Below are 26,103 nucleotides of genomic sequence, written 5' to 3'. Positions count from 1 at the left end.
TCCCAGCAGGACCGGTGACAGCCACCTGTGGACAAACACACTGCTGTGCTACAGGATATTGAAACACCTCTGCCGTTTGCTGCGCCAGCGTAATTACGTTTTACAGCCCCAAAGGAGCACGCATAAAAATCTAATATACTTCGCAACACACTTCCTCTTAATATTACTTTTGTAATCCCATGTCCAATGCGCAAAGGATAACGGACACAAAGTCTCGCAGAATTCTTTACTGGGCTAGTTGACAAAGAGATATGACGGAAACAGTGTGTGCATTTCGAAGAAAAGAGAGAGGCAACATGACATAGCCTGGCTTTTTTTCTCCTTGAGTACAATTTTTGCACTAGAAGACGACGATACAAAACCCAGTGCAAAGAAGTAGCGCCATTTTACAGCTTTGGTTGAGTAAGTCCTTCAAATCACAGTATATTACCAGCATTGTCAAATTAGGAGCAAGATTACCAAGGCGAAACACACAGGAAAAAGATGCAACCTCATACATATCACGGCAGAAGCGAGCAGGCTAGGGGCCACTGGCCTACCAAGACACTGCTCGCAGGAAGATGGCGGCTATTCCATATTTTCACATGCTGTCACATCACCCGAAAGAGGTAGTATCTAGGCAGATACCAACTTGGCATTTTAAGCCCGGAACAAGCTCAGTGCTTCCCCAAAAGAGCAAGCAACCTGAAAGCACTTGAGCTTCACTGAAACACACATAAAGGCACGTGGCATTCACCTGCAGCATGATTAATCAGACCTGCGGACACATTCGTCAGATGGGGAGATGACTGAACAACCATCTCGACAGCATCTTCAAAACATAAAAACGACCACTCACTAGCATCTGGCCGCTCATTGTCGGAGCTGCACACGCCATGCGCACCCGAGCGAACGGAAGTGCTCTTTCGTCAACCAAGACGTCATGTCCACGGAGGGAAGTAATCAAGGCATTTTAACAGCGGAGACTTTAAGCCGGCCGTTAGTCCGTTAGTCGTCCACAAAAAATGTGGGCCAAATCCTGGCGGTAGTACAGAAAGGGTTCAAGCGCAATGGCACATACCGCTGTGAACTAGCGATGCTGAGCCTGGCTAAGTCTAGCTAAGCATGGTTGGGACTACTTAAGCTTAGTCAGTCATCGATAGCCAACCGATAGCCAATCAATGACTTATCGATAACCTATCAACAATCTATAAATTCCGGAAAATGCTGGAGACGACTTCGTCATATTGCAGTGAGCTTGCAATATTGCAAATGAGCTTAACAGTTTAATGTTAATGAGCTTAACAGTTTCTTCTCCAGTGTCCTTACAATGGCGAAGTAGACGCCGTTTGCGCTTCTCGTTGCTTCCGTCTTCTAGGCGAACTCCAGCTTTCTGAGCGAGCTATATTTATTAAGCTATTTCTCAATCTAAAACAATGCAAGTCGTCTGGACCTGATGAATTTCATAACGCATTTTTAACGAGGTATGCAGAGTGGATGGCTAAATACCTCTTAGTTATCTTTCAAAAAGCACTGTCGTTGGGGGCTCTACCTGACGATTGGAAATAAAGAAAAATAATCCCAATACCAAAAGGCGGAGATCTTAAATGTATTTCCAACTACAGGCCTATTGCACTTACGTCAACACCATGCTAGATTCTTGAACACGTTGTCTTAAAACACATCGGAGAATTCCTGATGAGCAAAAATTTCTTCACAGTCTCAGCATGGTTTTCGTAGCGGCCTCTCGACAGTGACGCAACTTGTGGAAACAGTGCATTTCATCTGTGAAGTCCTAGATCGAAGAGTCCAAGTAGATATCATTTATCTATATTTTAAAAAGGCATTCCATACGGTTAGTCACATAAAACTATTATTCAAGTTAAGAGTCGTGTTAGGTAACTGCAAAGTTGTCCAATGGATCGAAGCTTTCCTAATAAATCACCGACAGTTCGTTAGTGTTAAAGAAAGCCAGTCTACAATTTGTGATGTTGTCTCTGGAGTGTCATAGGGCTCTGTGCTAGGAACCCTGCTTTTCCTAATATATATCAATGACCTGATAGCAGACCCATCAATTCAAGCCAAATTATTTGCAGATGATTGTGTTATTTTTACTGAAGTACCCACCGCGGCTGACCAACTTAAAGTTAATTCCTACTTAGATCAAATACATGAATGGTGTAGGAAATGGCAAATGTCACTGAACTTGGAAAAAACTGTATGCATGACAATATCGCATAAACACGCCCGCTTACAGTTCAACTACTCCCTATCGGGTACCCCATTAACTCGAGTGACCGAATACAAGTACTTGGGTGTCACTTTGACTGCAAATATGAGTTGGACGACACACATTGACAATATAGTAGGCAAGGCAAATCAAAGGTTAGGATTTATTCGACGGACTTTGAAACAAGCACCCACAGAGCCCAAACTTACCGTATACAAAATGCTAGTTCGTCCTATAATGGAATATGCGTGCGAAGTCTGGGATCCGTACGACCAAAGAACGCACTAAAATTAGAAGGTGTGCAACGGCATGCCTTGCACTTTATTTTTTCCAAATATCGAAGTCAAGACTCGTCACCGCTTTATAAAAAGGCAAACCTTCATTTACTTAAAATACGAAGGAAACAGAAAATGCTAGGCCTGTTTTACAGCAGGGGTTCTCATGCATGTTCGTTTCAGGAAACCCTGTAAGCTGCATAAAGCGCCAAGGAACTCCCCCCCCCCCCCCCGATTTAGCCGAATTGAAATGTCGTAATTAAGCAAATGTTGAATTATCCAAGGTATCAAGAAAACAATAAATGTATTCCTACTACTTCAACACGTTTTTATTTGCTGAATGAATCAGCAAATCTTGTGTCTATTTTGCACAAGAGCAGTGCAGCACCCGCCGCGGTGGATCAGTTAGCAAAGGCGTCTCGTGGCTGAGCACGAGGTCACGGGATCGGATCCCGGCCGCGGCATTTCGATGGAGGCGAAATGCAAAAAAGTACACGGTGCCAAAACCGTGTACGTGCTTGCGTTGTAGTGCACGTTGTAGAACCGCAGGTGGTCAAAATTAATCTGGAGCCCTCCACTACGGCGTGCCTCACAGTCAGAACTGGTTTTGGCATGTGAAACCCTAGAAAGAAGGGCAGTGTGGAAGCTGAAGTTCTCGTCATCTCATGACTTATTTGAGCTAGCAGCGGCGAAGGCCTCGCGACATCCTTCGCAGCGCGGCTGCGGCGCGCGTCTTCATCTGAGACACGCTTTTCACTACCGCGCGCACATCCGGATTATGTTTTCTCTAGTGAGCTGGGCGCCAACAAATTGCCCCCCCCCCCCCCCCCCCATCGCGATGTAGCCGGTGCTCTTCACCTTCGACAGCTTTGCACTGAGTCAAAGCAAAACTACTGGTTGCCGCAACCGCTGCGGACAAAACCGCGGCCGTTATCGACGCGAACGTGGACGGCGACTTTGCGGTTCAGAAGGCAGGCGGCCGACGCACGCACCAAGTCAAAACGAAACTACAGTTTGCCGCAACGGCTGCTGCGGACGAAACTGTGCTGGTTATCGACGCGATCGCGATTACGCACTTATGAAGGCACACTGCTAGCTGCCAACGTGGTGTTACGCGCTGCGATTAACGAAAGAATAAAGGCTTTAAAGGCCACAATTAGGCACGACGAGTTGCGGCGTTGCTGTCAGTCATGTATGGCGTACGATTGCCGCTGACGACCATACCGATGACGACTGCGTCGCTTCGTTTTTGGACGCTAGCGCCGTTTTAGCTCTTTTGCGGCGCGCACTTGTGGTGCTCCGCGCATTAATTTTGTAGCGTTAGCTACACTGGCCTAGCCAAGCCCGTTTCACGCGGCACATCAAGAGCCGTGCTGCGAATGCGCAAGGATCAGTGATGTCACACGGCTTGCGCACCGGAGCCACCGGAGCCGGCACCTCTCGCGCACTCCGCCGCCGCCGCGCGCGACTCACCGCCGCCGGTCTGCGCATTCCAGAGGAGTGACGTCGTAGCCGTGGTAGACGCACTGGCGCCGGCGCGCGCTCGCTGTGCAGTCGCCGTCTGACACTGCGCTGGAGCCGCTGCGCTTCTGACTGGCGTTTGTGTGTGTCATTGGAGCAGCAGTAAGCATGACAATCAAGCTAATCCTTGACAATCTAGACAACCAGGAAAGCTAAGAATAATCAGCTGAACCTTTGCTAACGCTACGTATATCCTGGCATAGCCGAGCTAAGCCACTGCAACATTTTTTTATTCCTCCGAAGTATACGTCAGTGCGCACGCTATCGGCACCTACCCTATCTACAAACGGGAGAAATGCCCACGGTGGTAAGTTACGGCCTTCGAGATTCAAGCGCGAAAGCTTAGGCGCGCTGCCCATGGCTGCCCGTTTTCGGAGATTGGGTGGCTACAAGCTGCTTGGGGATTTATTGCGCAGTACGCGCTTTGCCGTTACGCACTGTGATGTGCTTTTTGGCACTCGGGCATAGGTAATTGAGGTTCTGTGGGTCAAGCTCACTTCGTGTTCGCCGTTTTAACCACTTGGCGAGCGCGGGACCACGGAAAATTTATCAGTGGCTCGCGGAACCCCGAGCAGGGGCCTGCGGAACCCCCGGGTTCCGCGGAACCCACTTTGAGAACCCATTTTTTACAGAATTATGAATCACATAGTGTTGGTAAACAAGGAACGCTACATAACCGAGACAACGTCGCGGGTAGTAAGGAATAAACATTCAAAGTACGTGAAAGAGGGTACATTTTCTAACGATTGTTTTAAATATTATTTCTTTGGGCAAACTGCGAGAGAATGGAATAAACTGCCGGAGAGAGTGGTAAGCGCGACCGACTGCGAGCAGTTCCGGACCCACCTTCAACAATACTCTTCTTAGTGGTTTCAGTTTTTGTTACCTTGTAGTGCTGTACTAAGTGCCACAAGCTGATGCACCAAGTGTGTACTAAGTGCCACAAGCTGATGCACCAAGTGTCACGAATTGTTCTTAATATTGTTTGTGTATACCTGATAATATGCACTGCTGCGTGTTTATTGTTTATTGTTGGATAGCATGTAATACGTCATTGTACTCATTCCTCTCTTGGCCCTGTAAAGGGCTGATGGTATGTTCTGTAGCGAAGCGTTGGAACCCTGAAGCGGGTCGTCCGCTCCAGCGCCTTGAAGTGGGTCTCCTTCTCCAGTACCTTCTAGTGGGTCATTTTTTTCGGCTCTCGAGCGCCGCTCGTGCTGAGAGTCCGCGCTGCGCTTTTTGGACAGTCGCCCTTGCGCTACTTCAAGTTCCGTCCAATAAACATCCTTATAAATTGGTGGAAGGGGCTGTACCCTGACAACCGCTCCGAATCCCCTTCGATGCCCCTGGATCTTGGATCCCGTGCACTACCATCTACCATGCCCCAAGACGCCTCCCAGCAAACGCCTCCTCCAGCACCACCCGCATGTCCTGGTGTCCCTTGTCAACGCGACCCACCTATCTTCACTGGCGCGGATGGCATCGACGTGGAGAACTGGCTCGCTATCTATGAGCGCGTGAGTGTACCCAACAAATGGGACGAGGTCGGAAAATTGAGTAACTTGGTCTTTTACCTGGCGGGAGTAGCAAGTCTGTGGTACAACAACCACGAATCCGATTTCCCGACCTGGTCCGCTTTCAAGACTGCCATTATCGACGTGTTTGGCCGCCCTGCTGTTCGTAAGCTGCAAGCAGAACAGCGTTTGCGCGAACGAGCTCAGCAGGCCAGGGAATATTTCACAAGTTACATAAAGGACATTCTGGACTTGTGCAAGAAAACCAACGCGACCATGTCCGAGTCGGATAAGAATAAAAATGTCATGAAAGGCATCGACGACGACGCCTTCACCATGCTCCTCGCCAAAAATTCTCGCACGGTGGCAGAGATAATAACTCTGTGCCAGAGTTATGAGGAGCTGCAACGGCAGCGGTCGTTGACCCGTCGGCCGCCAGCACGGGACGCAGATCTCGCTGGCTTGTCAACCGTTTCTGACCACACCACCTTGCTGGCAGGAATGAAGACATTTGTGAGCGAAAAAAATAGCATGCCAGCTCTCTCTGCTGCCCTTTCCTCACCCGCAGCATGTAGAACAGCCATGAACCACACTTCCGCCTCCCCTCCGCTGAGGAGTGATTGAACAGGAAATTTCCGAAGTCATGCCCGAATATCACCAGCGCCCTCCGGCACCGGCGCCACTTAGCTACGCTCAAGTTGATCGACAGGCCGGCCCAAGCGATCTCTGCGGCTGCCCCGTTTAGTTACGCCGAAGCCGTCGCCGGACATCAGGCGTTCGAAGCGGTTGTGCCGCCTACGTACGTCGATGTCACTAGGCTCCGTCATATCAGCAGCCGCTGCGTCCATCGCGTCCTGAGCCATGGGTGGGAACCTCTCTGGCAAACCGTTGGCGCTCTTCCGACAACCGTCCCATATGCTTTGCGTGCGGTTACGCTGGCCACGTTGCACGTTTCTACAATCGCGTGCAGCGGCCTCGAGTCACATCACCCGTCATGAGCCAGTCCAGCCGCCCTAATTACCAACCACCGCCGCCTGTGTCACCGACGTTACGCCCAGCTCCATCTACCCGCCGGTCACCGTCTCCACGATGTCGCTCATTGTCGGCGATGCGGCCACGTCAGGTCGCACGAGATCGGGAAAACTAGTCGTCGCAGTCCACGAGGCAAGGGCTGCGACGCTATCGCACTGTGAAAGCCCTCAGCAGAGACCATCGAACATAATCGACTTGTTTGTAGACGGTGCTCGCGCATCTGCCCTTATAGACACTGGAGCCGCCGTATCCGTTATGGACGCCAAACTTAGCCGTGTCCTACGCAAAGTGACGACGCAACTTTCGGGGCTATCCCTTCGTACGGCTAGCGCCCAAAGTATTCACCCAACAGCAGTATGCACAGCTCGCGTCGTCATTCGGGACGTCATCATTCCTGCATGCTCGCACGACATCATCCTGGGATGGGATTTTCTCTCCCGTCACAACGCCGTCATTCATTACACACCCGCCGAAATAGAACTCTCGCCGTTCTCAGAGATGACGCCGGCAGACAGACCATCACTTTCGAACAGGATACTCGTCACAGACGATACCCAAGTGCCTCCGAATGCGTCAGCGGCTGTGTCAGTGTACTGCGACGGTCTCTGCGACACCATTGCACTCCTTTCGCCATCTGACCGCGTTCGCACTAAGAAAGGATTGTTGGTGCCCTTCGCGACAGTGCAAATCACTCACGGTGACAGCACTATTTCTGTTAGCAATCCATCCCCATATACATTGCTGCGAGGGGAATGTCTCGGCAGAGTGGAACCCCTCGAAGACGCACAAGTTGTGGACGCACCCGATGACACGCACTGGCCCAGCTCCTGTACGCTCAGTGCTGTTTCGAAGTCGGATTCGCCGCCCGAAGATGTATTTGGCTCCTCCATCGATGAAAACCTTACGCCGGTACAGCGTTCACAGCTTCTGTGCCTATTGGAAGAATTTCGCCCATCTTTCGATGTCGCGCAGACTTCCCTGGGCCGCACGTCCACTGTCACGCATGGCATCGACACTGGCTCCCAACCGCCACTGCGGCAACGCCCTTATCGCGTATCTCCTGCCGAGCGTCGTGTAATTAACGAGCAAGTCGACGACATGCTTCGACGGGATGTTATTCAACCATCAAACAGTCCCTGGGCGTCTCCGGTAGTTCTTGTTGCGAAGAAGGACGGCTCCGTACGGTTCTGTGTGGACTACCGACGGCTCAACAAGATAACCCGCAAGGACGTCTATCCGCTGCCACGAATAGACGACGCGATTGACAGCCTCCAAGGAGCTGAATTCTTTTCATCGCTCGATTTGCGCTCAGGGTACTGGCAAGTCCCTATCGCTGAGGACGCTCGACCGTGCTTCGTCACGCCCGCCTTCGTCACGCCCGACGGCTTGTACGAATTCAACGTCATGCCGTTCGAACTGTGTAAAGCGCCTGTGACCTTCGAGCGCATGATGGATACCGTCTTGCGCAACCTGAAATGGCACACGTGCTTGTGCTACCTCGACGACGTCGTCGTTTTCGCTCCGGACTTCTCCACGCATCTCCAAAGCCTCCGGCATGTTTTGACGCGTTTGACCAACGCCGGCCTACAATTGAACCTAAAGAAGTGCCGATTTGCAGCACGGCAGCTGACAATACTGGGCTACGTCGTGTCCAAGGATGGAATCCTCCCCGATCCAGCCAAGCTTCGGGCCGTAGCCGAGTTTCCCAGTCCTACGTCCGTCAAAGAACTACGCAGTTTCGTAGGACTGTGTTCCTACTTGCGGCGTTTCATCCGAAACATCGCCACTATTATTTCGCCACTGACGAAGCTCCTTGGCAGTAAGGGGCCTCTCGACTCGTGGTCGTCAGTGTGCGAGGACGCGTTCGCAAAGCTCCGTCGTTTGTTGACGTCTCCGCCCATAGTACGCCACTACGACCCTACGGCCCCTACAGAGGTACACACGGACGCCAGCGGTGTTGGCCTTGGCGCTGTCCTTGCGCAGCGCAAGCCAGGTTTCCCTGAATATGTCGTGGCGTATGCAAGTCGTAGGCTTACTAAAGCCGAGGCCAACTACACTGTCTCCGAAAAAGAATGCCTGGCGATCATCTGGGCCCTTACGAAGTTTCGCCCTTATTTGTATGGTCGCCCGTTCGATGTCGTTACTGACCACCATGCACTATGCTGGCTGTCGTCATTGAAGGATCCCTCAGGCCATCTCGCCCGTTGGGCACTTCGTCTGCAGGACTACGACATCCACGTGCTCTACCGCAACGGACGCCAACATGCCGACGCCGACGCCCTCTCGCGCTCCCCCTTACCCGACGACAACGCCCGCTGCTCAGGAACTCAGCTGGCCGTTTCTTCCATCGACCTTCACACCATCGCTACAGAACAGTGCAAGGACCAATGGATTGTCTCGCTGATAGACTTGCTCACTGATCCGTCGGCAACATCACCCATTCGCGCATTGCGTCGTCAAGCCCACCATTTCGTCATTCGCGACGAGCAACTTCACCGACGTAATTACAGCGCCAACGGCCGCCAGTGGTTACAGGTAGAACCCCGCAGTCTCCGTTCTCAAATATGCGAATCGTTCCACTCTGATCCGCAGTGTGCACACTCTGGGGTATACAAAACTTACCACCGAATTCGACAACGGTACTTTTGGTGGGGAATGTACCGGTACGTGCTGACATTTGTTCGCTCCTGCCTCGATTGTCAGCGCCGGAAATCTTCGCCGAACCTCTCGCCAGCAGGTATACAACCTTTACCTTGTCCTAACCGGCCGTTTGGGCGCGTTGGCATCGATTTATACGGACCTCTTCCTCTGACGTCGGCTGGTAACCGCTGGGCCATCGTCGTTGTTGACCATCTCACGCGATACGCCGAAACCGCTGCCCTTTCAGCGGCTACAGCACAAGATGTTGCCTCCTTCCCGCTCCACCGATTCATACTGCGTGACGGTCCACCCCAGGAGCTACTCAGCGATCGAGGCTGTGGCTTCTTGTCGGAAGTCGTCCAAGTCATTGTCAAAGACTGTCACGTCGTTCACCGAAAAACTACTGCTTACTACCCACAGACAAACGGTCTCACAGAGCGATTTAACCACACGCTCGGCGACATGCTCTCAATGTACATCGCCGCCGACCACACAAATTGGGATGCCATTCTGCCCTTCGTCACCTACGCCTACAATACCGCGCCTCAGAGTACTACTGGCTTCTCTCCGTTCTTCTTGTTGTACGGCCGCCACCCGTCGCACACGATCGACACGATCCTTCCATAAAAGCCAGACGCGTCTGAGTATACGTCTATATCTGCCACAGCCAGAAATGCTGAAGAGTGTCGCGACCTTGCCCGGACCTTTACTACTAATGAACAAGAGCGGCAGAAGAGCATTCGCGGTGACACCACCACTTCTGCGCCCACGTTTTTCCTTGGGGCGCTCGTCTGGCTCTCAGTCCCTACCACCGCAACTGGACTCTCTTCGAAACTGATGCCCAAATACGAAGGCCCCTATCGTGTCGTCGAACGCACGTCCCCAGTAAATTACCTCATCGAACCCGTTGAACCATCTTCGGACATGCGCCGTCGAGGGCGCGACATCGTCAATGTGGAGCGCCTCAAGATATACCATGACCCACTCAGGGTGACAACCTGTTAAGTCGCCGGGCGGCTCCCTTTTCACACCCGGGGTAATTGTAGCGAAGCGTTGGAACCCTGAAGCGGGTCGTCTGCTCCAGCGCCTTGAAGTGGGTCTCCTTCTCCAGTACCTTCTAGTGGGTCGTTTTCTTCGGCTCTCGAGCGCCGCCCGTGCTGAGAGTCCGTGCTGCGCTTTTTGGACAGTCGCCCTTGCGCTACTTCAAGTGCCGTCCAATAAACATCCTTATAGTTCAAATAAATAAATAAAAGGTAGTGCTTAGCCTAGCCCAAGTACGTGGCCAATACCTTGCGATAGCCAATTGAACGCCAATCAATAGCTATTCTATAATCGATCAAAATTCAAGAAATGCCGCAAAATGCTGGGGTAATTGATTTGGTAGTGCTTAGCCTAGCCCAAAAGCCAGGACTAGCTAAGTGCCCATCAGCTCCGCTGTCTCTTTAGCATTTCGCCCCCAGTGCAAGCTACGCTAATTTTTTATGTAGTGTTTTTAATTTCTGTGTGTAAGCCAGCCGTCGTTAACTCTTCTGGACAGTGAACTTGCGTTTTCAGATACTTGACTGTTAAGCTCCCAAGTATTTATTAGATTGCGCCCGGACAGCACTTTTTTTTTGACATCGACATCGGTAAAAATCGGTCAGAAGGCACTAGCGAAAAGTGCATGTAACGAAATTTGTTATAACATTAACGTACATACATATTTGTGACCCACGCGATTTACTTTACTACAGTTAAATAGAGGAAACAAGCTCGATTGTGCATGTGTCGCGTCACGCATGGAGCAAAACTCGACGTTCAAATAGGCTTAGCTTGGCAGTGCGTATGTCGATCTGAGCGGGAGTGCAAAAGAAATCACTCGTGCAATACTAGGCACAATCTATGAAACTCAAACCTCTGCTCAACAGGAGTTACATGTGCTATAGGTTACATGTGTTAGGTTACATGTTGGGCGAGTTGGTAGGTTAACATCTTACGTACATGTGCAGAACGGCACAGACTGGAGACAAGGAATGGACGGCGCGAACGCTGACTGACAACTAAAACTTTATTGCTTGACAAATAAACACCTAGGTCGCGTGGTGCGTACCAGATATGCAAGGGCACCGGGAATTACGGCCATTCAATAGATATGTTTCTTTTATTGCAGTGGCATAGACGTTCGGCTACACGCTAGGCGGAATCTATGAGCACGTGATATGCCTCGGATATCGCTCGGCTTGTTTGATTTCCATTTTTGAACAGCACTGTGGTTAGGTTAAACCGGGGGTCGCAATATGAACGCCTGCAATGTTCGGCCAGATGTGAGCTTGTTGAATTCCTGACAACCGCGTGGTGCTCTCTAAGGCGAGCATTTAAGCCGTCTCTAGTCTGCCGTAGTGCACTTTGCCGCACGAAAGCGGTATCGCGTATACCGCCCCTACTGAACACGGGACTAACTGCCACGTGTGCTTGATATGACACGAGGTTGTTGACGCCTGCCGAGGTTTATTAGCCAGATTACACATTCTGGTTTCTCGCAAAAAAAAAGACAACTGGTGCATAATACTGATTAGCGATTTTCCATGCCTCATCCGGTGTGCGCAAGCAATAATGTTTTTCTTTTTGTGGCTCATGCTGAGAGGGATCGCCTTTCTTTATATTCTTTACATGCCCTTCACCAACGGAGATAATGGTGGATTTAGAAAAACCAGCCTTCTCTAGTCGGGTTAGCTGTAGCGGAAAACACTAATTGGCAACATAGCATCGTGATTTTATCAGAGCCGAACCTAAACACCTCGCAGCTACGCCTATTTCTAATAATTTCGAGCGGGCCAACAATTAAGTCAATAAGATTACAGCTGTAGTTTCAGTTCCGAGTGTGTTGGCGGTAAGAACACCCCAGTGCAGTGAAACGTCCAGCCGGTCGTGCAATTTTTAAGGGAAAATTAGGTCACATTATTGCCGGCCTATAAAGAAGTATTCAAACGTATAGCTTCACTGGCTTTACTCAACAATAAAACAATAACAAAACATAGACGTTTCGCCACCCATGCGGGTGGCGAAACTTAAAGGCGGCGTTTGCTTAAAGCAAACATATTTCACTTTTGGCGGAACTGTCTACCCCCAAATAGCAGGTGTCCCGATGGGCAGCCCTGTGTCGGTAATCGTGGCAGATCTTTTGATGGAACACGTGGAAACTATATGCCTGTCCACCTTGCCCTTCCCTGTGAAAATGTACTGCCGTTATGTAGATGACACTTTCGTCATTGTAGAAAAGCACAATCTGCAGGCTATGCATGATGCACTCAATAGTGTTCATCCTGCCATTTAATTCACTTGTGAAATGGAAGATGGTGACACTTTGGCGTTTCTAGATGTGCTGGTGCGTCGGAACGAGGGCGGTTCATTGGCGACATCCGTATACCGCAAACCTTGCGACAGTGGCAATGTGCTGAGTTTTGACTCGCACCACCCTGCGGAGCACAAATATGCTGTTGCCCGTACACTTCTGTCACGTTGCGACACGCTGTCGTCGACACAGACCCTGAGGAAGCATGAAGAAACTAATGTTGCCACTGTCCTGAATAAACGGAGCTACCCTCAGCGGTTTGTCGATGACACACGGCGCCGCATGCAAAGACCTCGCGAGAGCAGGGCTAATAAGGAAAGTTCTGTTGTGTGCATCCCGTATGTCTGCGGCGTGTCAGAAGCAGTGCGTAGCGCCTTGCGACCTCTGGGCGTTAGGACTGTGTTTAAACCCATGCGCACACTGGCTAACGTGTTCCCAAAACCAAAGGACCGCACCCCCTCCGACGAACAAAGCGGAGTTGTGTACAAAGTTAACTGTACGGACTGTGATGCCTGCTACATCGGTGACACCGGGCGACGACGTCATACTCGCATCAAGGAACACGTCAGGGACGTCACCAAAGCTACACATTCAACACGTGCCAAGACGGAATTAGTCGACCACTGCCTGACGAAAGGACACGTGTTCGATTTCGATAATGTGACGACGCTGGCACGGGAACAACGATGGGGCCCAAGGAAATTCATCGAATCATGGTTCATCCGTCATAATCAAAACGCATGCAACAGTAATCGTGGTCCTTTGCCGGATGTTTACGGCAAGATATAAGTTGATGTACTCTTTCATGGGACGCCATTTGTGTACTGACGATGCCACCCGCATAGGTGGCGAAACGTCTATGTTTTGTTATTGTTTTATTGTTGAGTAAAGCCAGTGAAGCTATACGTTTGAATATGAATTCCCCTGGCTTCTGGAACATTTTTTCACCTATAAAAAAGGTTTCTTCTGCCTCCTGATAGAAGGGAAATTTTCGGGGAAGGCCTCAGCTGCTCTTGCAAAAACATCAAAGTGGTGGGCATTGAGCCTACGAAAGAAGAGGAAAAGCGAAGAAGCTGGACGTAAACCTGGAGCGGTTGTCGAGGTGCGTGGACAAGAGTAAAAAAACTCGTTGACCAATTGAGCGAAATGCAGCTCCATTAACGTGAAACCTGGGAAGAGGTGCGAAGCATGCAGTGACGCGCTGCTAATGGGCTCATACTGCCTTAAGCAATGGCTCATAACCCCGTAAACGCGGCCTGCCCATTACGACGAATTCTACGCTGGAATGATGGGTGGCGACGCAGCCAGCTGTGAAAGATGACGAACGCGGGAGCAGCGGCACGAGCACGAAGCGCATGCTTCAACGCAGCCAGCTGTGGAAGATGACGAACGCGGGAGCAGCGGCACGAGCACGAAGCGCATGCTTCAACGCAGCCAGCTGTGAAAGATGACGAACGCGGGAGCAGCGGCACGAGCACGAAGCGCATGCTTCAACGCAGCCAGCTGTGAAAGATGACGAACGCGGGAGCAGCGGCACGAGCACGAAGCGCATGCTTCAACGCAGCCAGCTGTGGAAGATGACGAACGCGGGAGCAGCGGCACGAGCACGATGCGCATGCCAACGCAGCCAGCTGTGGAAGATGACGAACGCAGAAGCAGTGGCACGAGCGCGTGCCGAGCGCGAGCACGAGCCGCTTGCTTACCTACGACGACGACAACTACGATGGTGGTCGAAATTAATTCGGAGCCCTCCACTACGGCGTGCCTCATGATCAGAACTGGTTCTGGCACGTAAAACCCCCGAAAGAAGAAGATGACGACGACGATTACCACAGGATCGACACGCCGACAGCCCGGGCGCTTAAGGTGCTTCGCACCTAAAAATGCAGTTTAGACGTTAGCAGGGAAGAAGTTTGGGCGTGTTGGTGGGTCATTGTAATCTTAACTGGGATTCATAGCGCTAAAACGACACAAGGACGAGGAAGAACACGGGACGAGCGCTAACTTTCAACAATTGCTTTATTGCAGTTAGTAAGCATATATATACTCACTGGGAAAGGCACTGCAAAAAACACTCTGAAGGAAAGAAGAAAGGAAAAACAGTCATGTGGCTACTGTGCCAAAAGTGCAAGCTCTTTCTAGAAAGAATAGACGGCGTGCTAACGCAATCATCACATCCTCTAGCTATCTCTGCTGCTTCGACAATTTCCCTCGTTATCTTATTCCTGTGGCGATACACAACAACAGTTTGTTTAAAGAGAGGGTAGCATGGTTCCTTCGCGTCACATTTTCTACAGTGGGCAGCCAGGTGCCCATCTATTGCGGTGCTCTCTACTTTATTATTATGCTCCGCCAGCCGCACGTTTAAACATCTGCCCGTCTGGCCCACGTAGTACTTGCCACACGAAAGTGGAATCTTATACACTACGTTCCGAGTGCACGTGACAAAAGGTTCCTTGTGTGTAGTAGTGCAAACAGGCTTCCGCTTCCTCGTAGGACAGCTCAGCCCACTCAAACTCAAAAGTTTGTTAGGAGCTGTAAAGACAACGTTTACACCCGACCGTTGCCCTACTTTTTTTAGGTTGTGGGAAACCCTATGAAAATAGGGAATTACAGCCACCTTTTGTTTGTCCCTTAGTTCTTTCTTCCTTCTTGCGTCATCCGCTCTCTGCTCTTCACTCAGGCGTGAAGTTGCCTTCCTTCGACGATGCAGGTTTTCAGCAACCGAGACAATGATGTGTCTCGGATAGTTCGCTGCTTCCAAGCGAGCCACCTGCTTACTAAGTCCTTCATCCAACATGTGGGTACAAGACTTCGAAAGAGCGCATGATAAGAAAGAACGTACAATACTTCTTTTTATGAGTTTCGAGTGAGCAGAACCGTACCTTAAGGGCGGCTTCTTTGCTCTGGGCTGATACACCCAAGACACGTGTGCAGCTTTAAAATGCAAACGCAAATCTAAAAACCTGATATTGCCCTGCGCAGGAAATTCAGTGGTGAACGTGAGTGGCCTAAAATACTCATTGAACGCGGCAAGAATGCTATCAACAGCAGGGTTTGAACAATCTAAACAGCAGTCTACAAGAGAGCTGGCCGCCGGAACAACACGTGATCTATCTAAAAAAAACAAAAAATCATCCACATATCTAAAAACCTTAACAACACCCAAGTCCCCCAGCTGCGCGGAAATGGCTTTGTCACAACGAGCTAAAAACAAATCACTTAATACAGGGGCTATGCATGAGCCTATGCAAACACCCTGCTTTTGCAGGTAAATGTTATTGTCAAATTCAACGAACGTGGACCTCAAATAAAATGATAAAAGCTCTAAAAACCTTGCCACACTAACACCACAAGTGTTGGAAAAAGGGACAGCGCCGTGCTCGTCTATTGCCGCCTCTACGCTAGAGAGCAAACCTTCATGTGGCAAAGAATAGTACAAATCTTTTATGTCGACCGAGAATGCAGTTAAACACTCGCTGTCAGATACATTTAAAAAATCGATTACGGCTGAAGAATCTTTGGTTAGGAAAGGATCCACCACCTCAAGGAGTCTCAGGTTAGTTTGCAGGAATTCCGCGACGCACTTCTGCCATGTCCCAGATTCGGAAACAATGACACATAGCGGCTAATACCTTTCTGCGTGCTGGGTTCTCGCACTCCGTTTGCGTCGAGGCGATACACAGCACGAAGGTCACTTCGCTCGCTGCTGCCGGGGGCGTTTGCTCACGCCAGCGTTTTGACAGCGAGTTTCCGCGGTCATCGAGCGTAATGTGCTCGTTTGCTTGCGCGCGCTGACACCCTGCTTGTTAATTTGTTAGCGAATGTTCCTAAGTTTGTACGGCAGATAAAACTACTTCCTTACTTCGACTAGCTGTCTAGCAATTCGCCATCGCGATCAATGCATCGCCTTTAAAGCGAAACTGAGGCTTTCTTCTAAGGTTTCAGACGGGTCCCCCCCCCCCTGAGGCAGAACGTCAGAGTACTCAATCGAGGACAAAGCCGTTCGTCCCAGGAAAATGCAGAATACATTTAGTATACCCAGGATGAAAGAGCAGTTAACACACAATTAATGAAATAAAAGTTGGCAGTCCTTTAGCATATGCTAAAGAGGATGAAGGCGAAGGTCTGCGCGCTTGAAGCAATAATTAAATCACTTGACATTGTTATTAGGATGCATTATTACTTGCTACTAAGGCGAAAGCCTTATATGCCTCGTTTGAGGTGGCCTTGAAACAATTGAGCCAAAATTCGGACGAAAAATCGGTAAAGCATATGTACAAAAAATTGATAACTCAATAATATTGCTACGGCATGAGCCGAGCAAGGAGAAGAGGAGGAAGACGTTAGCTGGCGCAGCCTCTGGACGCCATCTTTACTTCACCATCAACCTCGTCCTTAAAATAAAGCCGGTTCAACATTAACCGTAACAGTTTTGTGGTGGAGGTGCTGGGTACTTCAAATAAGACGACGGAGCTGCTGCAGCAAGTGCCACGTACGCCGAAGCCGACGCCTCGCTCGACTGCCTCCAACACCACTTCAGATCCCGATGTCCCACAGCGGCGACCAACAGCCTTCTCTGGCTGCTCCAGTACGAAAAACCGGTACCTGGATGCACCAGATGGAACCCCGCCCTTTCTCAGGAAAATTCGGCGAGGACGTGGGGGAATGGCTCACCCACTACAAGCGTGTGAGCAAGTACAACGGCTGGAACTCCACGGCTCAGCTCGACAATGTCATTCTGTTCCTCACAGACACTGCGCTAGTGTGGCTCGAGAACCATGAAGATTCTTTCACAACGTGGGACAGCTTCGTTACTGACCTCACATAGTGCTTTGACGATTCCACGACGAAACGAAAAGGAAGCGGGCGGAGCAGACATTGCTTCAGGGCGCTCAAGTCCCAGGTGGGCTTGGCAACACCGCAGGTCACGGCCACTTACCTGCAACGCCTTTTCGTCTTGCAGGCATTGATATGGTACCGCGCTCTACAGTACGACGACGTTCTCCCTGGGCAGCCCCCGGAGGCGCCCTTGCTTCCGGAACAGTCGCGTGCTGAACACGGCACGGACCCGCTCCCTCAGCTGGAGCATCTACGAGCATGGACACTGCTATGGCCCCTGCGCTCTGCAGTGCAACGACGTGCTGCCTGGTCAGTCCTCGGGGGCGCCTTTCTCCTCGGAACGGTCGCGCGCTGGACACGGCTCGGACCCGCTCCCGCAGGTGGAGCATCTACGAGCACCGGTACTCTCAAATTTGCTGCCCCGATGCCCAGTGCACGAGCCAACACATCCACTATCGCCACCACCTCTCGTGACCCCAACGATTGCTAATCTTCGGATTACATCCTACTTGCCACCGGAATACATATATCCCTCAAGGCCCAGCCTTCAATGGGCTTGGCAACACCGCAGCTATGATCACGGCCACTTACCTGCAACGCCTTTTCGTCTTGCAGGCATTGATATGGTCCCGCGCTCCACAGTAAGACGACGTTCTCCCTGGGCAGCCCCCGGAGGCGCCCTTGCTTCCGGAACAGTCGCGTGCTGAACAAGGCACGGACCCGCTCCCTCAGCTGGAGCATCTACGAGCACGGACACTGATATGGCCCCGCGCTCTGCAGTGCAACGACGTGCTCCCTGGTCAGTCCTCGGGGGCGCCCTGGTCCCCGGAACGGTCGCGCGCTGAACACGGCTCGCGCCCGCTCCCGCAGGTGGAGCATCTACTACCACGGGTACTCTCAACTTTACCGCCCCGATGCCCAGTGCACGAGCCAACACATCCACTATGGCCACCACCTCTCGTGACCCCAACGATTGCTAATCTTCGGATTACATCCTCCTTGCCACCGGAATACATATATCCCTCAAGGCCCAGCCTTCAATGGGCTTGGCAACACCGGAGCTATGGTCACGGCCACTTACCTGCAACGCCTTTTTGTCTTGCAGGCATTGATATGGTCCCGCGCTCTACAGTACGACGACGTTCTCCCTGGGCAGCCCCCGGAGGCACCCTTGCTTCCGGAACAGTCGCGTGCTGAACACGGCACGGACCCGCTCCCTCAGCTGGAGCATCTGCGAGCACAGACACTGATATGGCCCCGCGCTCTGCAGTGCAACGACGTGCTCCCTGGTCAGTCCTCGGGGGCGCTGTGATGTGTGGTGCGCGACGGTGATATTTGTGGTGTGCGACAACTGCGTTGCATTTCAAACAAGAAGCAGACGACAAGGAGAGCACGCGCCGCTCTACCGCGCCGCGCCGAAAACGACGACGCCGAAGACCGTCCGGCGCGTGAACACTCGGCGGAAGAAAAGAAATCAAAAGAAATAAAACCAATCCAATCACAGAGGAACACGGAGCCTCGAGCAGCCAATGAGAAATCGACGAGTCGACCAGAGCAGCAGAAAAAGGAGCCGCGCTGGCAGTAGGGGGAGGAGTTCCAGAAGCGGCACCAGGACAAGGTCGGCCACCGGATCGGGAGTTGAAGACGGCCGTCGGGTTCCGGACCCGAGCCACCAGGACTTCACCCGGCCGGGGCCTCCTGCCAACCCGTTCCTGGGCGCCGCCACTCCATCCATTCGAGAACTGCTGCCCGAGGCCGGCGAGCGTCTGCGCCCGTGGGCAGAACGAGAGCAGTCGGGCTACGGGCCCGAGCTCCACGACCAGCTGCCCGGCCAGGACGCCGCCGCCGTCAACCCCTGCTGCCAAGCCGCCTGCCTTCCCGGGCATCGCCACCCTGCCCGATAATCAACTGTTGCTGCCCGAGGCCGGTGAGCGTCTGCGTCCATGGGCAGAACCTGAGCTGTCGGGCTACGAATCCGAGTGCCACGATCAGCTGCCCGACCAGAACGCCACCACCGTCGGCTCGTGCTGCCGAGGCGCCTGTCTTCTTCCTCCGAGCCAGAGCTGCCACGCTCTGGTAGCCGGTCCGATACAGCGACCTTTGGTGAGACCAACAACGCTTCTCTCGTCGTCTCCGCTTCGCCGCATCGAGACTATAACACGCGCACACGCCCGCTTCCTGCCCGAACTTGCCTCATAACATTAGCGTTCCAGCTACGTGTTTTCATGTTATCTTTGTGTGTTTGTTTTTATGGGTTAATTTTCGTTTCTAGTTTCATTAAAAGTTTGTGTGTGTGTTTCTCGACAAACGGCTTTGTCCCCAATTGGGTCTTTGTCCTCGATTGGGCTTTCCCCTTAATGGGGTTGTGCCCCAATTGAAGAGCCGTCTGCAGTCACGCTGCATCACAAATTGGCGTCCGCGCGACAGGACGAAGCCGTTTGTTTGGATTCTGTTGCTTATTCTAACAGTTTAAAACATGGCTAACACGCGAGAGCTGTTAGCTTTTAGCGGAACGCATGGGGCTTGAGGGAGCAGAGCTAAAAGCGTGGTTCGCCGAGCGGCAGGCGCGAGCGCGAGAAGAACGCGCTGCGGAGCGAGAAGCTAAAAGAGAAGAGATTGAGCGCGAGGCACGTGTTTTGCAGTTGCGTCTGAAGGTCACAGAGGCTGAGAGGGCACGCTCACTGAGAGAGATTTGCGAGCTGGAGTCGTATGCAAGCTCTATTGAGCAAGCGTTTGACGCGGGCTCCAGACTCGGCAGTTCGAAATCTCTGTCTAGTGAGTGCCCCGAACACCGTCACGGGTGTTTGTTAGAAAAAGGCACTGAACAAGAGGGCAGCAGAGAAATAGGCAGGAAACGGACCAGTGTAGGTCACGACGTTAACCTCAAGGAGGCTGAGGATAGCTCTGAGAGCAGACAGCAGGCAGCTTCTCATGAAATCGAGGCACGCATGCGCACCTGTGCTAGAAAAAGCACCTTGGATAAAGAGGCAAAAATGCCGTCAGAAAGCCCGACAGGCTGGGCAACGGTGCGCATGGACTGTGACCTCGAAGAGGACAAAACCAGCAAGGAGGCACGCATGCGAACCAGTGCAACAAAATACACATCAAATGAAGAGGCATATAGACCTTTAGAAAGCCCGACGGACCGGGCAAAGGTTCGCATTGCCCATGACCTCGAAGAGTGCGAGGCGAGCGAGGAAACGCTCCCCCACTCTTCCGGTGTGCCCCTTGCAATGGTGACAAGTGGCCTCGTCAGGTGCGAGGACCATCCAGATAACTCACCTCGAGAGAAGGTGAGCTTGTCTATCTGCGTCCCTGAACACCCAATAGGTCAAAGTGCAATGAGCACAAGTACCGAGATATTTGCTAGAAAGAACATAAAAGACTCCAAGAACGAGATTCGTGACTTACGCAGCAGGTCACCAATCGCGTCAGCTCCTGATGTGTGTAAGCACGCTTGGCCTGATGGCTTACTTGCGGAGTTAGGGACATCACAAGGTGATTCCACTGAGGAACACAGTGGGGTCATCTCGCCGAGTAATCTGGTAGAAAATAGCAACTATCGAACGTACCCGAATCAGTCCCTAAGACATTGGGGTCTCATTGCATGCAATTACCGGGTAATGAATCCAGCGCCAATGATGTCCTGGGCAAGACCAACAAACTAGTTGAGCACCTGAGTCAGATAATTCAAGGGCCCCCCTCAAGTATGCATTTCACGAGGGGCAAGAAATTGGCTCCGGTGTGGTCCTCTCGAACGCAGAAGAGACGTGCGGTTCGTCTCATTTGGGACGCAATAACCTAAGAAGCAGATTGAACAGCCGGTCGCCATCCCGAGATCTTTGACCTTGGACAGAAACTATTTGTTGTGAATAGACAACTTTGTTTTCAACTATAAGTGCTTTATTTGAAGTAGTTTTTGTGAGTTTCAAACTTTACACGCCCCATAAACATTTTATAGGCCCCATAAACATTGTAAGGGCTTTCGCTTGTTATGAGCATTCGTGGGTGATGTGCTTGAATGCCTCGTGAGCTTCAAGACTTGAATTTGTGTGATGGACCGACAGTGAATGTGCCATATAGAGCATAAGTGTGAAAGGTGTCGCGCACTGACCGGCAGTTTTTCCTGTGGAAAAACTTGTCCCAAAAAGGGGCTTATGTGATGTGTGGTGCGCGACGGTGATATTTGTGGTGTGCGACAACTGCGTTGCATTTCAAACAAGAAGCAGACGACAAGGAGAGCACGCGCCGCTCTACCGCGCCGCGCCGAAAACGACGACGCCGAAGACCGTCCGGCGCGTGAACACTCGGCGCAAGAAAAGAAATCAAAAGAAATAAAGCCAATCCAATCACAGAGGAACACGGAGCCTCGAGCAGCCAACGAGAAATCGACGACTCGACCAGAGCAGCAGAAAAAGGAGCCGCGCTGTCAGTAGGGGGAGGAGTTCCAGAAGCGACACCAGGACAAGGTCGGCCACCGGATCGGGAGTTGAAGACGGCCGTCGGGTTCCGGCTGGGGCCTCCTGCCAACCCGTTCCTAGGAGTCGCCACTCATCCTGATCGTCAACCGCTGCCCGAGGCCGGCAAGCGACTGCGCCCGTGGGCAGGACGAGAGCTGTCGGGCTACGGGCCCGAGCTCCACGGCCAGCTGCCCGGCCAGAACGCCGCCGCCGTCAACCCCTGCTGCCAAGCCGCCTGCCTTCCCGGGAATCGCCACCCTGCCCGATAATCTACTACTGCTGCCCGAGGCCGGTGAGCGTCTGCGTCTACGAGCCCGAGTGCCACGATCGGCTGCCCGACCAGAACGCCACCATCGTCGGCTCGTGCTGCCGAGCCGCCTGTCTTCTCCCTCCGAGCCAGAGCTGCCACGCTCTGGCAGCCTGTACGACGCTCCGACACAACGACCTTTTGGTGAGACAAACAACGCTTCTATCGTCGTCTCCGCTTCGCCGCATCGAGACTCTAGTGCATTATCACACCCGCAGCCTGCCCGAACTTGCCCGACATCAGTAAGCGTTCTCGCCACATGTGTGTTGTATTACGAGTTCTTTTTGAGTGTTTATTTTATGGGGTTTTTTTTTCTCGTTCTAGTTACATTAAACGTTTTGTGTGTGCGTTCCACAAACGGCTTTGTCCTCGATTGGGTTCTGCGAGGCTCCGCCTCAGAGAACCGCCAAAAAACATTAACACAAAAGAACGTGCTCATCACAGGCGCCCTTGTCCCCGGAACGGTCGCGCGCTGAACACGGCTCGCGCCCGCTCCCCGCAGGTGGAGCATCTACTACCACGGGTACTCTCAACTTTATCGCCCCGATGCCCAGTGCACGAGCCAACACATCCACTATCGCCACCACCTCTCGTGACCCCAACGATTGCTAATCTTCGGATTACATTCTCCTTGCCACCGGAATACATATATTCCTCAAGGCCCCGCGCGGCTTTCAATGGGCTGGCAACACCGCAGCTATGGTCACGGCCACTTACCTGCAACGCCTTTTCGTCTTGCAGGCATTGATATGGTCCCGCGCTCTCAGTAAGAACGACGTTCTCCCCCGGCAGCCCACGGAGGCGCCCTTGCTTCCGGAACAGTCGCGTGCTGAACACGGCACGGACCCGCTCCCTCAGCTGGAGCATCTACGAGCACGGACCCTGATATGGCCCCGCGCTCTGCAGTGCAACGACGTGCTCCCTGGTCAGTCCTCGGGGGCCCCTTGTCCCCGGAACGGTCGCGCGCTGAACATGGCTCAAACCCGCTCCCGCAGGTGGAGCATCTACTAGCACGGGTACTCTCAACTTTAGCGCCCTGCAACGCCTTTTCGTCTTGCAGGCATTGATATGGTCCCGCGCTCTACAGTACGACGACGTTCTCCCTTACCGACACTGCGGAAGCTGCTTCGTGTGTTTGAAGCTCGGAATCATTGCACGCAGCCCCGCGCGTGAATCATCCACATCGATTGCACCCTGAGCGACGTCCTCGATCATTTTCTTCCGGACGTCCTATTCGCTATCCACAAAGCCAAACACGAAACAATGCAACGTTAGGATGGATAGTTGGGCGTGTTGGGCGCCCTGTGTGTTTGTGTGTGTGCTCTCTCTTCGTCCGTCGTCGTTTTAGCGCCTTCACTTCAGATCACGAAACAATGTAAGGGACGCCGTTCATACTTCTATATGGGCGCACACTTTCTCTTGACTTGGCATCCCGTCCCGGGACGGCAGCACAGCGCCGTCCCGGTCAACTTAATGCCAAAGCTTGCATGCAAGCAAATAACGGGACACCATTTGTACAAGAGCCCTATTGTTATTGTTAGACGAGCGGTTCACATATAGCGGCCTTCTAATAAGTTTATACCACCATCCTTAATGTGTCATTCATTGTCTGGCACCTTCGTGTATACTCTGGAAGAGTGGCCCGATAACCAGCCGCAAAACTCCCACTATATATTCTTTCACCACGCGTTGCACTTGAACGATACGTGCACTGAGTCCAGAGTTCGACGGACGCCCGTCTGCTCGGGGTGAAAGATGACAAAGAAAACCACCGACCAAATAAAACTTTAAAAGCTAGACGTTCCGGCTTCATGCGGAAGCTTTGTTCCCAACCAACAAAAATGTTGTTCCCAATCTCTTTCCCAATCAAACAAAAATCCACAATTTAGTACCCCAGAAGTGGCTGGCAAACTAGCGCCGTGGTAAAAACATCACACGCTTAAAGCGAAAACGGGTTTCGTATCTCACCTGGGGTTGGTTCTTATTTAATTCCATTTATTCATCCCTTTTTAACTTCAATTATTAACTACAGATAGTTTCCTCTATGCTATTGTATGTTGGCTTCTTATGTTTTGATTAATAGACTGGGGCACCTCATTTTACTTTCGTTACGTTCAATATATTGACCCGTGTACATGTCTATCTGTCACCAGTGACGCTTTTCACGGCTAACAAATGTTGAACGTTACCGCTAGGCACAGGACTCGCCTGCATGTATCGGAAGTTTCTCGAACGTTATCGATGCTGCTATCCATTGTCTGTTGTCACCGACGCTTATGTAATCTGACTGTATGAGCGACGCGAATTGTCTAGTACTTTCTGGAAGACACGCGGGCACCAGGGACAACTCTGGAACCTACGATGACTCATGTATAAAACCGACGTTTTCAACGATCGCCGACAGTGTTCGCCGCTATCGTTGTTCTTCTAGTGTAGCGTGCCTTTTCTGGGCACAGGTTCGCCCAATAAAGATACAGTTTTCGTCGTAATAGTTTTCCGACTGTTGGCTTCACCGGAACTACTAGGTGACAATATAAATATATATTGTAGTCGGGAATATGCATGTAGGCGCCGTGGGCACTGCCATCGTTTCGGCGCGAGACCCGTGCTCGAGCTACGGGTGCCAACAGCTAGGACTGTGCCTAAAACGCAACTTGCGATCCCTCGGACGAGTTTCAATAAAATCCCCCCTTTCATTTGGTGGAAGTGCTGGGTAACCTCGAAAACTGGAACTCCGAAGCCGGACGCTACCCACTGCTACGAACCATGCCTGACGACACCGCCCAGTAAGATACACCTCAGCCTCCAGCGGTCATCGTTTCTGGTGTGTTGCGCCAGCGCGATCCTGCCGTCTTTAGCGGCACCGATGATGATGACGTGGAGGCTTGGTTGTCATCGTAGGAGCTGGTAAGCCGGCACAATAAGTGGGACGACGCCACAATTTGCACAACGTGTTGTTTACCTTAACGGCTCGCGAGCCTCTGGTTCCGAAACCACGAACACGATTTCACCACATGGACTGCATTCAAGACCATTTTGCAGAAGTGTTCGGGCGCCCCGCTGTGCACAAGCTTCGCGCTGAACAACGCCTGCGTGGGTGCGCGAAACATCACGGTGAAACGTTCACCAGCTATATCGAAGATGTCATTGACCTGTGTAGGCGGGTTGAATTCGTCAATGGCAGAACAGGACAAGATAAAACATTATGAAAGGCATTGATGAGGACACCTTTCAAATGTTTTTAGCGAAGGATCTGCGTACCGTGGCTGACGTCATCAACTTGTGCCAAAGTTTTGACGAGCTACGGAAACAACGCATCTTAGCTCGACGCCCACCACCCACGGAAGATTCGCTAGCAGCATTGGTTATTGGCGACACCAGACAACTTTGCTGACGCAGAGATAAAAGAATTGGTGCGAGAGGAGGTTGCGCGACAGCTCTCCATTTTGCCGACCACTGAGAAGCCTTCTCACTCTTTGGCTCCAGCGATCCGGCAGATGATTCAAGAGCAAGTGACCAAAGCTCTTCCATCTCCGTCTCAGCCGGCTCCCATGGCCGCACCTCTGACGTATGCTGAGGCGGCTGCACGGGCTCCTCGCCTACCGGTGTTCTCTCCCTCCGCCTTCAGCGCCTCGCCCGCGCTGTCCTCTCCTGCGCTTTAGCCTCGGCAGCCGGCGGCTCACTTCTTCGGTGCGCAACAGCAGGATACAAATCCTTGGCGCCTGCTGATAACCGCCCCATATGCTACGCTGCGGCACCCCGGAACATGTAGCGCGCTTCTGCCGCCGCGGTTCCCGGCCTTCATGGGCACCACGCGAGCCCCCAGCTACGGATTCCGACCATTTCGTATGCCACAACAGCCGCCACCGGATCTGCGTTGCTGATGACGTACCAGCTCCAGAGTACCAGCCTTTGGTGCTCGTCGCTCGCCTTCCTCGCCCGCCGCTCCTCTCACCTATCGTCATCGGCCAA

The sequence above is a fragment of the Dermacentor silvarum genome, chromosome 7, assembly GCF_013339745.2.
Source record: "Dermacentor silvarum isolate Dsil-2018 chromosome 7, BIME_Dsil_1.4, whole genome shotgun sequence".
Taxonomy (NCBI): Eukaryota; Metazoa; Arthropoda; class Arachnida; order Ixodida; family Ixodidae; genus Dermacentor; species Dermacentor silvarum.
This window is presented reverse-complemented; position numbering follows the sequence as displayed.